Genomic DNA, 14,128 nt, shown 5'->3' on the forward strand with positions numbered 1-14,128 from the left:
AAGCAAATGTGATGTGTCAGACCAGCCGAGGACAGGCCTCCTGCTGGGGAGTGTGGAGGTGCCAAGCTCCTCCCTCCAAGCTCGCCACGGCGCGATAACAACCCAACGGTCCCAGCCACCGGCCCAGGTCTCCCTGCGCCCGATAGAGCCAACTTCCCCAAGTGCTGCCTCGTGTAGGGGGACCTCATTCAATGATCAGGCCCGCGAGGCAACAGCTCCCTGCCACAGCAGCCTCTACTCTTCCCGGGAGAGGACAGACTCGCTCGTCGTATTACCACGAAGCATACTGTGGTGGGCAGTTACTGGGGCGAGGAGACACCGTTTTACCAATATCCGTCTACGGCTGAACGCTCACGCTTCAGGAGGGAACCGCTGTTCACCAACGACAGGTTTCTCTGTCTTCCCGATCGCCTACTCCATGCCAGGAACCTCTTCAAGTGACCGAGCCCCCCAGCTGTCCCTCACCCCACATGCCTGTCCTCTAGCCACTCTTCCAGATTCCCTCACGCTCATCCGCCATCCTGCACTCCTCCTCAAACTTGGAATCCCCTATGTCCCTGCTCTCCATGAGAACCCTTTCAGCCTCACGAAACTCATGCTTTATCACTTTAAAATAGGGGAGGGGCGCCTGGCTGGCTCAGCCAGTAAAGCGGCCAACTGTTGGTTTCAGCTCAGGTCGGGATCTCAGGGTCATGCTTGTGCTCCACACGCAGCAGAGTCGGCTTGAGAGTCTCTCCCTCTCCCTCTGCCCCTCCCCCGCTCATGCTCTCTCCCCCACGCTCTCTAAAATAAATAAAATCAACAAATCTTAAATAAAATAAAATAGAGTAATAATCCTTGCTCTACCATCCTCACGGGCTACTGGAAGGCTCGTGTGAAATGAAGGACAGGAAAGCAACTTTAAGTGGCATACACGTATTAACAGAAATGTCTTCATTGAGGCTACAGCCTGGACCATTTAGTGACTGCGAAAAACCTCTCTATTGCTGAATGAGACAATTGGAGGAGGGGGGATTCCAGCCATAGGCCAAATGAAAATCCTCGTACATTAACACCAAAATGAACTTATAGTATTTTTAAATGATAGAAACCAAAAGAGCCAAAGTGAACCATCTCCCGCCTTGGCCCCTAAGTGGTACCCCAGAGTATCTTGCCTGCACGTGCCTGGTCCTCATGCTCTGCTTCCTCCAGTTTATGCTTCTGGCCACATTGCTGGCATCAGGTGCAAAGGCTGGTGCCTGGCAGAGGGAAGGATCAAAGAGAGTAGTGAGAGTGGGAAGGTTACTTTTCTCTAATTTTGAAGATTGCTTTACTTTGTCCCTGTAGGGAAGATTCCATTATTTAGAAGATGGATTGTGGCACTGTTCTTTTCTAGCTTATATTATGCTAAGAAGCAAACAAGGAACGGAGATAGGAAAGAGATAGGAAAGTCCTGTGAGCAGACTGCGCTTTCCACCACACCCAGTCAGCTAGGTGGTCACTAAGCTATATGGTTATTCTCTCATTTTCCCAGCTGATAAAGAGAAAAGAAGCAGTATCTGCCACAGGCAGCCCCTGGCTTTAGGGGAGGAGAACCCCAGGGCTGGTGGTTAATAGCATGTGACCCAGCACTGTTTTCCTGGTCTCTTCCAAGCCCTGGTGCATCAGCCTAGACAATACTGTTGGAAACATAACAATATGTGGTTGGAATGCTCAGGTCTTAAGTCCTTCCCAAACCGCACTCGCATCACCACTTGCATTAGTTTACTAGGACTGCCGCGACAAGCTCCCACAACCAGGTGGCTTCAAATCAGAGGCATTTGGGGGCTCCCGGCTGGCTCAGTGAGTTAAGCACCTGACTCTTGCTTAGCGCTCAGGTCATGATCTCAGGGTTGTGAGACTGAGCCCCACGTCGGGCTCACAGGCTGAGCATGGAGCCTGCTTGGGATTCTCTCTCTGCCTCTCTCTCTCTCCCTCAAAAAAAAAAAAAATAAAAATAAAAATAACAAACAACAACAAAAACAAGAGACATTTGTCTGTGCACACTTGGGGAGGCCAGAAGTCCAAAATCAAGGTGTTGGCAGGGTTGGTTTCTTCTGGAGGTTCTAAACTCTTTTTTTTTTTTTAAAGATTTTATTTATTTATTCGACAGAGATAGAGACAGCCAGCGAGAGAGGGAACACAAGCAGGGGGAGTGGGAGAGGAAGAAGCAGGCTCATAGTGGAGGAGCCTGATGTGGGGCTCAATCCCATGATGCCGGGATCACGCCCTGAGCCGAAGGCAGACGCTTAACCGCTGTGCCACCCAGGCACCCCTCTTCTGGAGGTTCTGACAGAGAATCTATTCCATGTGTTCACTACAGGCAACCTTTGTCATTCTATGGCTTGTGACTATATCACTATAATTCCTACCCCCAACTTCATAACCTTTTCCTTTGTGTCTGTGTGTCCTCGCCTCTTCTTTTAACGACACTTGTCATTGGACGCAGGGCCCACTCCAAGTCCAGGATGATCCCATCTCAAAGTCCTTACATTACATCGGCAGAGATCTTTCTTCTAAATAAGGTCACTTTTGCAGGTTCCGAGGGTTAGGATTTGAACATATCTTTTGGAGGGGCCACTATCCAACCACTATGGTACCCAAAAAAAAGGGGAAGGGAGAAGAGGAGGAAACCACCCTGAGCTCCTATTCAAACTTATAAGAATTCATGGGACAAAGTAGGGACTGGAGTTATTTAGTCAAATTATGGTAGCAAAGGCCACAGTAACTGAATGGACCTTCAGTGTGGCTGCAGTAGGGAAGAAGGGGCAGCAGCCTGGAATCTGCCCTCCACTGAGACTGAGGTCACTAGGTGGCTGGAATGACAAAGTTACAGGAAAGAGCCAGGTCATCAATCTCTCTCCCCACTCACCCATCCTCTTCCTCTCAACTCACTTACCCCTGCTGGGTAACCTATGGATAGCCCAGAACTTTGTATCCTCCTGGGGGTGAGCAAGGCAGCAGCCTGCCTGCCCAGCACGTCGCTGCCTGTCTCGTGGAGGTCAGCCAGCTCTGTCCACCCTGGGACAGCTCAAAAGCTTGCCCTTCCATGACTGCTTTGTGAACACAGGATTCAGCATTTATGTTTCTTCTGTTGCGGTTAATATTTACAGAAGGAAAAGCCTTCCAAAACTTAGGTAACAATATTCAATTTAAGGACCAGAAAAAGGCACACTACATACAAAAATTCTAAAAGTTCCTTTCTCCAAGAAAATATTGAATGAATTATCAAGTTTCAAAGGAACCGTTCCTTCAGTTATTAATGTGACCTCCCTCCAAAAATGCTGCCAATTGGGTAAACAGAAGTTGTGTTAGTGAGAGTTACCAAGAAAACTTCTGAGCCCAGAGATCAAGACCATGCCTATAATATACGTCTTATTTTTCAGGCCTGGAGTCCACGAGCTTTTCCCCACCGTGTTAGGATGACGAAGTCTAGCAACTGTTGTCTGAAGAAATTCTTTTGATGAGAGGCTGAACTTGAGTAGGTATTTGTTGAGTGTGTACCTCGTGTCGGTCACTCCGGTAGATGCTAGGGATATAGCCATGGACAGCAATCCCAACATGGCCCTGCCTTCACAGAGAGGGGGAAAGGGAGATATTAAACTATCACACCAGTAATGTGACAAAGCCAGAGTACAGAATGTCATGAGGCATACATCAGGATACTCTGCACACCTAACAGAGGATTTAAATGAAAACACAGGACATAAGTACTTTGTCCCCAGTGATAATGAAACCACCAGTATATCCACTCTAAAGGTTTCATACATATTCTCTTTCCAGGATAGTAGATGGAGTTTCCTGCCCCTCCAGGAGCTACAACAATTTGAAGCAAATCTCCACATACATTTTGGGGCTGCATGCCCAGTGAGCCCTGAGAGGATCCTGGAGCCCCTCCGGGTAGGAGAGAGATGCTCCTGGAAAGATAAATGCAACAGAAACAGGTCTGCAGGGCTGAGATTAGAAAATAAGGCTCTAACCACCTCACAGTTGTTAGAACGGCTAATATCAAAACGGAAAGAATAAATGTTTGCAAGGATGTAGAGAAGTTGAAATTCTTGTACATTGAATGTAAAATGTTATAGCTGCTATGGAAAACAGTATGGAAGTTCCTCTGAAAACTGAATTACCATAGGATCCAGCAATCCCACTTCTAGTTATCCAAAAGCATTGAAATCAGGATCTCAAAAAGGTATTTGTACCCCCGTGTTCGCTGCCACATTATTCATAATAGCCAAGTTGTGGAAACAAATCCAAATGTTCAAATGTTCATCAGTGGATGACGGGATAAAGTAAATGTGGTATATACATACCGTGGAGTATTTCTCAGCTTTAAAAAAAGAAGGAAATCCCGCCACGTGCGACAACACGGGTAAGCCCGAGGACATGATGCTAAGTGAAATTAACCAGTCACAGAAAGGCTAATATTGCACGATTCTACTTACATGAGGTACCTAAAATGGCCAAACTCACAGAAGCAGAGAGTAGAATGGTGGTTGCCAGGGGCTGGGAGGAGGTGAAACAGGTAGTCGCTGTTTGATGGCTACAAAATTTCAGTTATGCCAGTTGAGTAAGTTCTAGAGATCTGCTGTACAACACTGTGACGATAGTTAACAATTCTGCACATGATGCCCTTCAGCATGTGTTAGCAGGGTAGATCTCATGTTAAGTGTCCTTACCACAAGAAAGAAAGAAAGAAAGAGACAAGACGAGGAAAGACAAGGAAAGGAAAAGAAAGAGAAGGAGAGGGGCGCCTGGGTAGCGCAGTCGTTAAAGCGTCTGCCTTCGGCTCAGGGCGTGATCCTGGCGTACCGGGATCGAGTCCCACATCGGGCTCCTCCGCTGGGAGCCTGCTTCTTCCTCTCCCACTCCCCCTGCTGTGTTCCCTCTCTCTCTGGCTGTCTCTCTGTCACATAAATAAATAAAATCTTTAAAAAAAAAAAGAAAGAGAAGGAGAGAAGACTTTAGACCCAGGGTTGACTAACGACGGCGAACAGGTCAAATCCAGCCTGCTGCTTCTTTTTGTAAATACATAAAGCTTTACTGCAACACAGCTACATGCATACGCATCGTCTATGGCAGCTCTCACACTCCCACAGCAGAGCTGAGTAGTCGTGACCGAGACTGTATGACCCACAAAGCCGAAAGCCCTGACTCCTCTACACGAGGGTGTCAGCTGTGGGTCATCTTGGTACTCTCCACATTTTCGTTCTTGATATTCCCTCTGCTAAACTTGAAACATGTCCTACCGCCAATAGTCTTTCACTCAATCTACAAACTAGGCTTAACCTTATTTGCCATAATCCTAATCCACATGCGCCAAGGTTTTGATGTTTAACAAGCTAGTCACCAGCCACACGGCTATTTAAATGTAAAGGAATTACATGTGGCCCTTGACAAGAACACTCTTGCACCCCTGCCTTAGACTCCTCAGCACTCTCATCACCACACCAGAATGTCTCAAACACCTTTACCTGAACTGCTTTAGAGGAAGAGGGGCCAAAACCCAACAAAAAGTCCCTGTACTAAGAACATCAGAGGGCACTCATAAGCACCTACTGTGAGTCAGACTCTGCTTTGAAAATATCATGGCATTTAGCCCTCACGTCAACTTCTGGAATCACATCACATCCTCACATCAGGAATGATCCCCATCCTACACATGAGAAAACAAAGACTCAGAGATGCCCTGCTGAGCTGGCAGAGCCATACGTGAACTGAGATCTGCCTCTCTGTGCACTTCCATACTGTCTGTTGCTTAAACATTCCTATACAATTACCAGGAGGAAGGTCTATCACTGTAGATACAGAGATGATCAGCAGGAACTATGCTAAATGAATTCACTTCGGAGGACCTATGGTATCAGCCTGCCCCCAGAGCCTGATGCCACTGTGTGTGTTCCTTGGAGAGTCAGTTATCATTGGGTTCCTTTTTGAATTTTTATAGTTGTGTGCTGCAGTAAGGGTGTGTGGAGGAGGGGGCACTATTCAGAGCAAAGTCTGCCTTATTCTAAGACCGTGGAAGACCTAGTTGTTCTCTGCCAATTTATTATTGCTCCAATAATCACATGATAAACGTCCATGCTCCTCACCCAAAGGAGAAAACCAAAATTGTGAGGTGGTTCTGGAAACCACATCGACGAAAAACAGTTACAAGACCAGGGGATGCTTAGTTCAGAGAAGAGAAACTCTGATGGAAGCATGTTGGCTGTGTGCTATGTTTTCAGGAAGCTCTGCCATATCAAGAAGGGCAGCCTTCTGTGTGTTCTTCCAGAACTGAGAATGAAGACCAGTAGCTGGAAGTAAAACGGAAGCAGATTTTGGCTCAAAAGTTGAAAGAATATTCCAACAACTACAAATATCTAACAACGCAATGAGCTTTTGAGATGATGAGCCCATCCAGGTCTGGAGATGTCCAAGCAAGAGCTAGATAACGTCTGCTGGGAATACTGTGGCATGGGCTTTTGTAAAGTGTGAAAGGTTATGGGGTGCCTGGGTGGCTCAGTCGTTAAGCGTCTGCCTTCAGCGCAGGGTGTGATCCCAGAGTCCTGAGATCAAGCCCCACATTAGGCTCCATGCTCCTCTGCGAGCCTGCTTCTTCCTCTCCCACTCCCCCTGCTTGAGTTCCCTCTCTCGCTGGCTCTCTGTCAAATAAATAAATAAAATCTTTAAAAAAAAAAAAAAAGAAGGAGAAAAGAAAATTGTGAAAGGTTAGACTAGCTCACCTCCATGGCACCCTCCAATTCGAAGAGCCCACAGTTCTGTGAACAGACACCAGCCCAAGGACCACACTGAGAAAACGAGTGCTTTGAACCAAAGGTGCTCTGTCTAACTCCTTCCACATTCTAATGCCAACATCTCACTCACTGAAGATAAGCTAGTGCTTATTTCCAGCCAACCCCCCGTCACCTATGGTCACAATCCAGGACTAGCCAATATTCATGGTTTACCTATAAGAAGAAGGATTTCTCCATTTGTCAAGCAAAACTGAAGGCTCTGGCTTTGGAGGAGGCAGCCAGGGAGTGGATGATCAAAATAATATTAACTGATATTTACATTAAACTTTGCCATTTACAGGGGACCCATGATCCAATTAATCTTCCCAAAAGCCTGCAGAGGAAGCAAGACATGTTAGTCATTATCATCCATTTGTACTGAGAAGTTGCCTGGTTGCCCCGCAAATGCACATTGCTACAGATCTGAGTGACATCTCAAAGATGGTAGGGACCAGTTTGGTAGACGCCATTTTGATCAATGCCCTGTGGACACTAGCTGAGAGTTGAGGACTATTAGTTAAAATTTGTTCGTGGTTCTCATAATGAAGGTGGTCATTTTGGCACATGGAACATGGCAGAAGGGAACATATTGCTCAGAACATCATGTGCTTACAGTGTATACTTTCTACAAGCCTACCAGCATTTTCCAGTGCTTAAATTGTTAGAGTGAGTTTCACATCCTGAGGATGCATTCAGCTTGGGAGGCTAGATACTGCCAAGTGCTAATTATCAAGGCTTATGCCATTTAAATATAGGTTGCCATTATTGTTCATTGCTCCCGTCAGTGCTACTGGATTTTATATCCTGTTTTCCCATCAGGTCTGGACTGAATCATCCCCTCTTCTGTCACAACACTTGCCTTTGCAGCCTCCCAGAAGGAAAACAGTGTGCAAATGTTAGTTAACCTATGTGCTCATTAGAGGATGCTTGCAAATGATCACCTGGAGAAGCCCTTTGGTGCTGCTGGGGTTATTAGGGTGATCAATAAGACCTCAGAGTAACTGGAGATCGCCCTCACTGCTTCTTAAACTAAAACATCCATCATCAGAAACGTGCTTGCCAGCATTTACAGCAGGCAAATGCTGTACCAGGTGGAGAATTGGACAGACACACAATGGAAGGTAGGGGAGAGCATTCCAGGTAGAGGAGGCATCTGAACAAAGGCAGAAGGCATGAAAATGAAGGGCCTCTTCCGCATACCAGAGGACCGAGTGCACAGACAGGCACTGGGAGGCTGAACAGGTGGCCTGGGGTGATGCTGTGAAGTCCCTCAATGGTAAACTCTAGAGAATACTTAATGCTATAGTCCAGCGCTGGTCAAATGTGCTTGTCAAAATCACCCGCAGGGCTTGTGGTGCCCCTCCTGCAGAGTTTGATTCAGTGGGTCTGGGTGGGGTCCGAGAATTTGATTTCCAGCAAGCCCCCAGGTGGTGCCAAGGCTGCTGGTCCAGGGACCACTCTTTGGGAACCACTTCTATAGTCACTCAGCACTGTTTTGAGTAGGGAAGAAAGACGATCAGAGCTGTGTGTTTACGGTCTTTAACTGACCAGCTTGAAGAGCCCATAATTCTGTGATAAGATATGGAAGGAAAGGAAAAAGACTTAGCCAGGCAGTGGGTCTGTGTTCAGTGGTGAGATGTGATCACAACTTCTCACTTTTCACCCAGCTGGCGCTAAGGCACATGACACATGTTGCCCACAGAAGAACAATTGAACCTCAAGAGTTTTTTAAATTACCAGATAACGCATGCCACTTAATAAAACTCTAGAACGGAGTTTTTAAAAACAGAAAACACATTTTCTTAGTGTCGGTTTTTCTAAGGGCATTTATCATGTTGGTGGTCATCAATGACCCCATTAGCTGATGGAAGGAGTGTTACATAGCTTTTCCTCCTCCTGATCTCCTAGGTGTGAAGAGGGAATGACAGATTGTGAGATTTATTCTGAAACATCTTCAGTTTCACTGCCGTCACAGAAATGCCAACTAGAAAAACACTGGAAGGGCCCAAAGCTCTGCCCTGTCTATAGGAAATCCTGCCATGGCCCAAACAGGAAAGCTAACATGGCATTCTTCTAGGCTGATTATTAGAAGTTGCTGCCCTGACCAAGGAGGCCACATGATTTAGGGCAGAGCAGGAGGAGGAAAGAAGGGGAAGGGTTTTTTGGGGTTTTTTTGTTTTTTTTTACCAGTAGCAGGGATGGGAGCAAGTTAGTCTTAAATCCTCTCCTAGTGGCCTGGTTGATTTAAGAGAAAGCTATCACCATCCACATTAAAGCATTATTAATGATTAGAGCTTAATGCATGGCTTTATGTTATACTGTATACAGGGGCTTCTAGAGTCAAGTGCTTTAGTCCTGTCCAGCTGGAGAATGTTGTATTTCAAGCCCACACTACAGAAGAGCTGACACCCTCACCTAGCTTTTGAAGGACGTGGATTCTTTTTCTGGTTCTGCAACTCTGAATTTGATCAAGAGCTTATCTTCTCTGGACCTCAGATTTCTCACGTGGGAGAGCAGCAAGGTTGTACGTAGTTATCTGTATAATCCTGCCATCACTGATCTTCAGGGATTCTGCACCCCATTTGCTATGAAACCAGCTTTATGGAATCAGAGTCCTGAGCAGTGGTCCTGGTACCAACCCCCCTTGGACAGCTTAGTTTACTTGAACCCGGCTAAGTTTAATTCCCTCATTCCATTAGCATTTACCTCTCTGCTGGCTAGAAAAGACCAGGGTGGAAATGTTTCAGTATAAACAAGTAAGAAAATTATCTAGGAAACGAATGATCTTATCTGGTCAGGATGAATGAAGAAGGTTCAGTGCTCATCTCTTCATCAGCTTTATGGAGAGCATTTATACCACAGAAAGAAACAAACATCATCGATCACTTTAATTGACTTCTACTAGGTCTCAACACTACTCTTCCCCTTCAGATCCACTAAGGTTGGCCAATCCCATCCTCAGCTCACACTCAACACTTTCTCTCCTTATCCATCACCCCAACTCTGTTCACTCCTCTGTATCATGTTTGTATGTGTCCATTTCTTCAACCACTCCATCACAATGTGGTCCTCTCTGAGGGCAAGGGCCACAGTTGGTTCTTCTTTACGTGATCTTTGTGTTCTGTACCCATCAAGTTTGGGGAAACAATTAAGGCACAACTATAATGCCTTTGACCACCAGGGTCATTCCTGGAAGTCCAAACTCCTCATGGAGGAGGGAAAGGAAGGTTGGAGGCCTGCGAAGTCAGATGGCGGGAAAGGACTTGTAAAGAAAGCTGGAACATTAGGGCTGGAAGAGGTAAACGATAACATGGCAAAATGAGACTGGGAAAGAAGCAATCAAGGCAGGAAGATGCCCGGTACCTATTTGGTCCAGCCTGTAGCTGTCTCTCCAGAGAGGACCAGGATGGAGAAGTGTCAGTATACACAAGAAAGCAGTGTGGAATACTGTACAATTAATGACCCCACAAAGACCGGCAGAGGTAAGACGCCGGGCCACCCAAGACTCAACTGTGGGAGTCCTAGTCTTACCTCTGTCTCCATCCGTCTCTCTGTCCTCTGAATCCCAGAAGCCTTATGAGCCCTTACCATGCTCCACCTGTGGGGATGCCACTGCCCCCCTATCTAGAATATAAACTGTTCTTGGCACGCGCGAAGTGGTGAGGAGAGTGCTGACCACAGGGTAGACATTTAGTGACGGGACTGCAACCCCAGAACAAAAACCAGGAAGATGGCACAGACTTCCCACAAGCCCTGTAGGGAGAGCACGAACTCTGCCATCCTAAAAACCGCCAACACCACATCTGAAATATCGCTCTGTCCCCTGAAAATTCTCACAGGGCTGTTCAGATGAGAGTCAGTGAGGGGCCCTCACAAACTTAACCCGGCGGCTATGCTCTGAGTGTCCACTGTGTGTCAGATGCTTTGCGGGGGCTGGGGCCACAGGGAGAAGAGACACGGTCCCCTACTTGTCAGAGCTCAGAGCTCACAGTCTCATGGGGAAGATGGGCATTAACAAAGAAATCACACGCGTGATGAAGGTTACCGGAGCATCCTCACAGCGCTCAGAAGTTGGGTGGCCAGGCCTTTGCTTTGGCATTGTGCTGGCAGCTCCTACCCATCCAAGGAGCAGCCCATCAGACAAAATGGGTCAATTTCCCGCTGGAGACTGAGGAAGGAAAGCTGAGGTTGCTCCGCTAACCTTCAGCGACTTAGTAAAATAGAAATCAGAGCAGTGGCTTCTGTTAAAGGGAGGACAGGACATAGAGGACACTGGCCTTTTCACACATGTAATGACTCCATAGCCTGCAATGTCCTCATACAGGCTGACGTGCATTTCCCCAGGGGCGGCTCTGCTCCGTGTCCGTGCCAGTAACACCCTGGAGAACTGGAGGCTCTGACTTCCTACACCCCGCACCGTCTACAGCGGAGCCCTGAATTCTGGAATAAACGAAGAGGCCCCCTGAGCCCCAGGGCTGCAGTCACAAAACCCACGTGCTTCTTTTTCTCCAGGAAAAAGAAGACATTTCCAAGTCCATAGCCTACTCTGAGAGAAATAAGGCTGTGGACTAGAAGAAGCAGAACATGGCAAAGCCAGGAAGAACAAAAGCGGAGAGTCCGGGGAACAAAACTAAAGGTCCGGGGAAATAACAGCACACAGCAATACGGCTACGTGGGGGACAAAGGGCCAACCCCATGAATCTCAGCTGCTTTGAGGGAGTATCACTGAGCTACAGCAGTATTGTATACTCTCTGATATCGACTGCTGCATGTCATTAAAATAAAAATTATATTACCTTAAATATGTAATATATAAGAAACCAGGACTATCTTACAAAAGTTAAAAATCTTGAATTTTTTTAGTTCAAGAGGTAAATTTTAGATGCTAGGAAAAAATATGCTATTTGGAATACATCATTTTCTGAGAAGCTTATAGAAAGTTGGAGAAATCAAATGTTACCACGTATAAGAACTGGCTCTTAAACTGCTGCCTTACTATGCATCCTTCCCTAAATAACTAAACATCAAGAGGGTGATTACCACAAATGGGAAGAAGAAAAAAATGTCTTACATATACAGTATTGACTGGGATTACATAATACGGACATTTCACAAGTATTCCGGATGCTGTATCCAAAATCTCCTCTGAAGAGCTAATGAGAGGCCCTGGGAAATTCTGGTCCTGGCAATCCATCAATAAGACAAGAAGCTACTCTCCAGGTATCAAAGGCTAGGATGCCCCTAAAGGGGTTAGTGACAGCCTGGCCTCTGAAAAAACAACCCAAATCCATACTGATTCCTTGACAATGACATTTAGAGGACACAGAACACTGGAATGATTGTGTCGGGGCACCGTGTGCCAAAGGCAAATGCTTGCACTTCGGAATGGCAAACCCTGTTCGGGAGCAGATGTACGACAAGGCAGGCCTGGCTGCGCCGAGAGCCATGGAAACTCTGTTGCAAGCTGCTGTCACGAAGCAGTAATAACACTCCCAAAGCCGGCTTCAGTGCATATTTAAGACAGGTTTCAACTCATCAGCCACCACACCCGTTGTCTGAAAGCATCACCGAAAAGATAAGCATACAGGCAATAAAATGAACTAGGGCAAAGTTAACAGCTTCCAGGTAATCCATGTTGCCAGAAAACTGGGCCTTCTGGAAGCAGCAGGACAGAGGCCCGATGCCCCGTGCCCAGGGAAACCACCTGGCTCTACACCTGCACATGGGGTCAGGTAGGAGATAGGGGACTTGCTGCATCCCTAGTCCAAGAGGGGAGAGGGCCCTGAGTGTGAGCCGAGTCTGCCCCAGACAGATTCTTTCCTTTTCTGAGCTCTGTCATCCTCCACACAGCTGCCAACTATGAATGTGCAGGCTTCTATACAAAAAAGGCTGTGTTTGGTCTCAGATGGCATTTCAACCAAAGGCCAAGAAAAGGAAGGAGGGTACTATGTTGTGCCCACCACAGCCAGCCTAAGCACACATCACTGGGTTGAGTGTTGGCACTGCCAGCATTGTGTTTAGTACCGAGCACTGTGCAGTCACCTTTTCTGCCACGAGCTGCTTTCTCTGGGCTGATTCCACTCATTTGCCCTCAGAAATCTGAGAAGAGGGGCCAAGAGCTTGTGGGGCGTAGTGGGACATGGCTTTGGCACCAGTTGGGCCTGAGTTGCAATCCTGGCTCTACTACTTATTAGTGGGTCCCCTCTACCCTTTCCACTAACCACTCTGAACCTCAGTTTCCACAAGTGTAAAGGGAGACTAACAATACCTCTCTTTCATATCTGTTTTAAGAATTCAAGATCATGTAATATCCTGCTGAGAACTGACACATAGGAGTTGCCCGGTAAATAACAGCTTTTATTATTAGTTACCAATATCATCATATGGGGTTCATTACTATGCGGGAATGATTACAAGGAAAGTAGGAAGGGACGAGATATTGGCACAAACAAGGAGAGGGGCTTCACTTATTAAGAAAGATTTTTCAGACCACAACGTAGCTCTCCTATAGGAAATGTTCACCAGGTCAAAATCCTACCTCCCTCAAGGGTATTAAGAGTATATAAATATCACGTATCCTCTTTAAGTTTCCCACAGCCTGTGATCTGCAGCAGGCAAGTTTCGTCCTGTTTTCATGGGTAGGAGAAACTGAGGTACAAAAGATCCCCTAATTCTCTGAGTGAGTCAGAGGCACCTCCCATAAGTAAACCCAGGGGCATCAGTCTCCATGCTTTCTGGACCCGAGCTGTTCAGCAAATGATTCATATTGATAGAGATCCCAATTTAAAAAAAAAAAAAAAAACAATCCTACAATAGAGATCACTATGTTTTTGGCAACCAGCAAGCTAACCTTCAGAAGCCCTGGGCTGGTCTTCCATAGCACGTGCTCCGACACCATCCTGTGTTGACCTCTTCCCTCTTGGTTGTGTCTGCTTCTCAAGAGAGAAAGCAGGAAGCAGCATAACTAGACTGAGCCCCATGGCACACTCTCCCTAGGGCCTTCTGGACTCAACCAGCAGTGGTCCACACTGCCTCACAAGGGATGGTGTCGACTCTAGGCATCTACCAGCTCAAATCTTGGCTCTCGTACCCCACCCGCCAGTTCTTGGGCATACACCTTTCACCCAGTCAGCTAATTCCGATTAGGGTCACCAAGCCTGGGTTGGGGCCATGCAGAGCACCTCTGCTAGTGTAAAGGAACCAGCTTCCTCAGAAGTGAGCCCCCACTTTGCAAGACTCCACATTGGGTTTTGCTCCCTGCTTCGTTAGATTATTTACCTATCTCTCTTGTGCCTCCTGCATACACACGTCTGGACCAAGGCCTTTTCTTCTGA

At 46.8% G+C, this 14,128-nt stretch overlaps 1 long non-coding RNA gene across 1 annotated transcript in view; it reads right to left on the reverse strand.

Moving 5' to 3' along the window:
* Positions 1-1,015: 1,015 nt before the first annotated feature.
* LOC130543181 (uncharacterized) overlaps positions 1,016-14,128 on the reverse strand; it is a 30,007-nt gene continuing 16,894 nt past the window's right edge. The window contains exon 3 of the long non-coding RNA XR_008958324.1: positions 1,016-1,238. This is a non-coding gene — a long non-coding RNA (uncharacterized LOC130543181). The remainder of the gene's footprint in view (positions 1,239-14,128) is intronic.

The sequence above is a fragment of the Ursus arctos genome, unplaced genomic scaffold (genome assembly GCF_023065955.2).
Source record: "Ursus arctos isolate Adak ecotype North America unplaced genomic scaffold, UrsArc2.0 scaffold_8, whole genome shotgun sequence".
Taxonomy (NCBI): Eukaryota; Metazoa; Chordata; class Mammalia; order Carnivora; family Ursidae; genus Ursus; species Ursus arctos.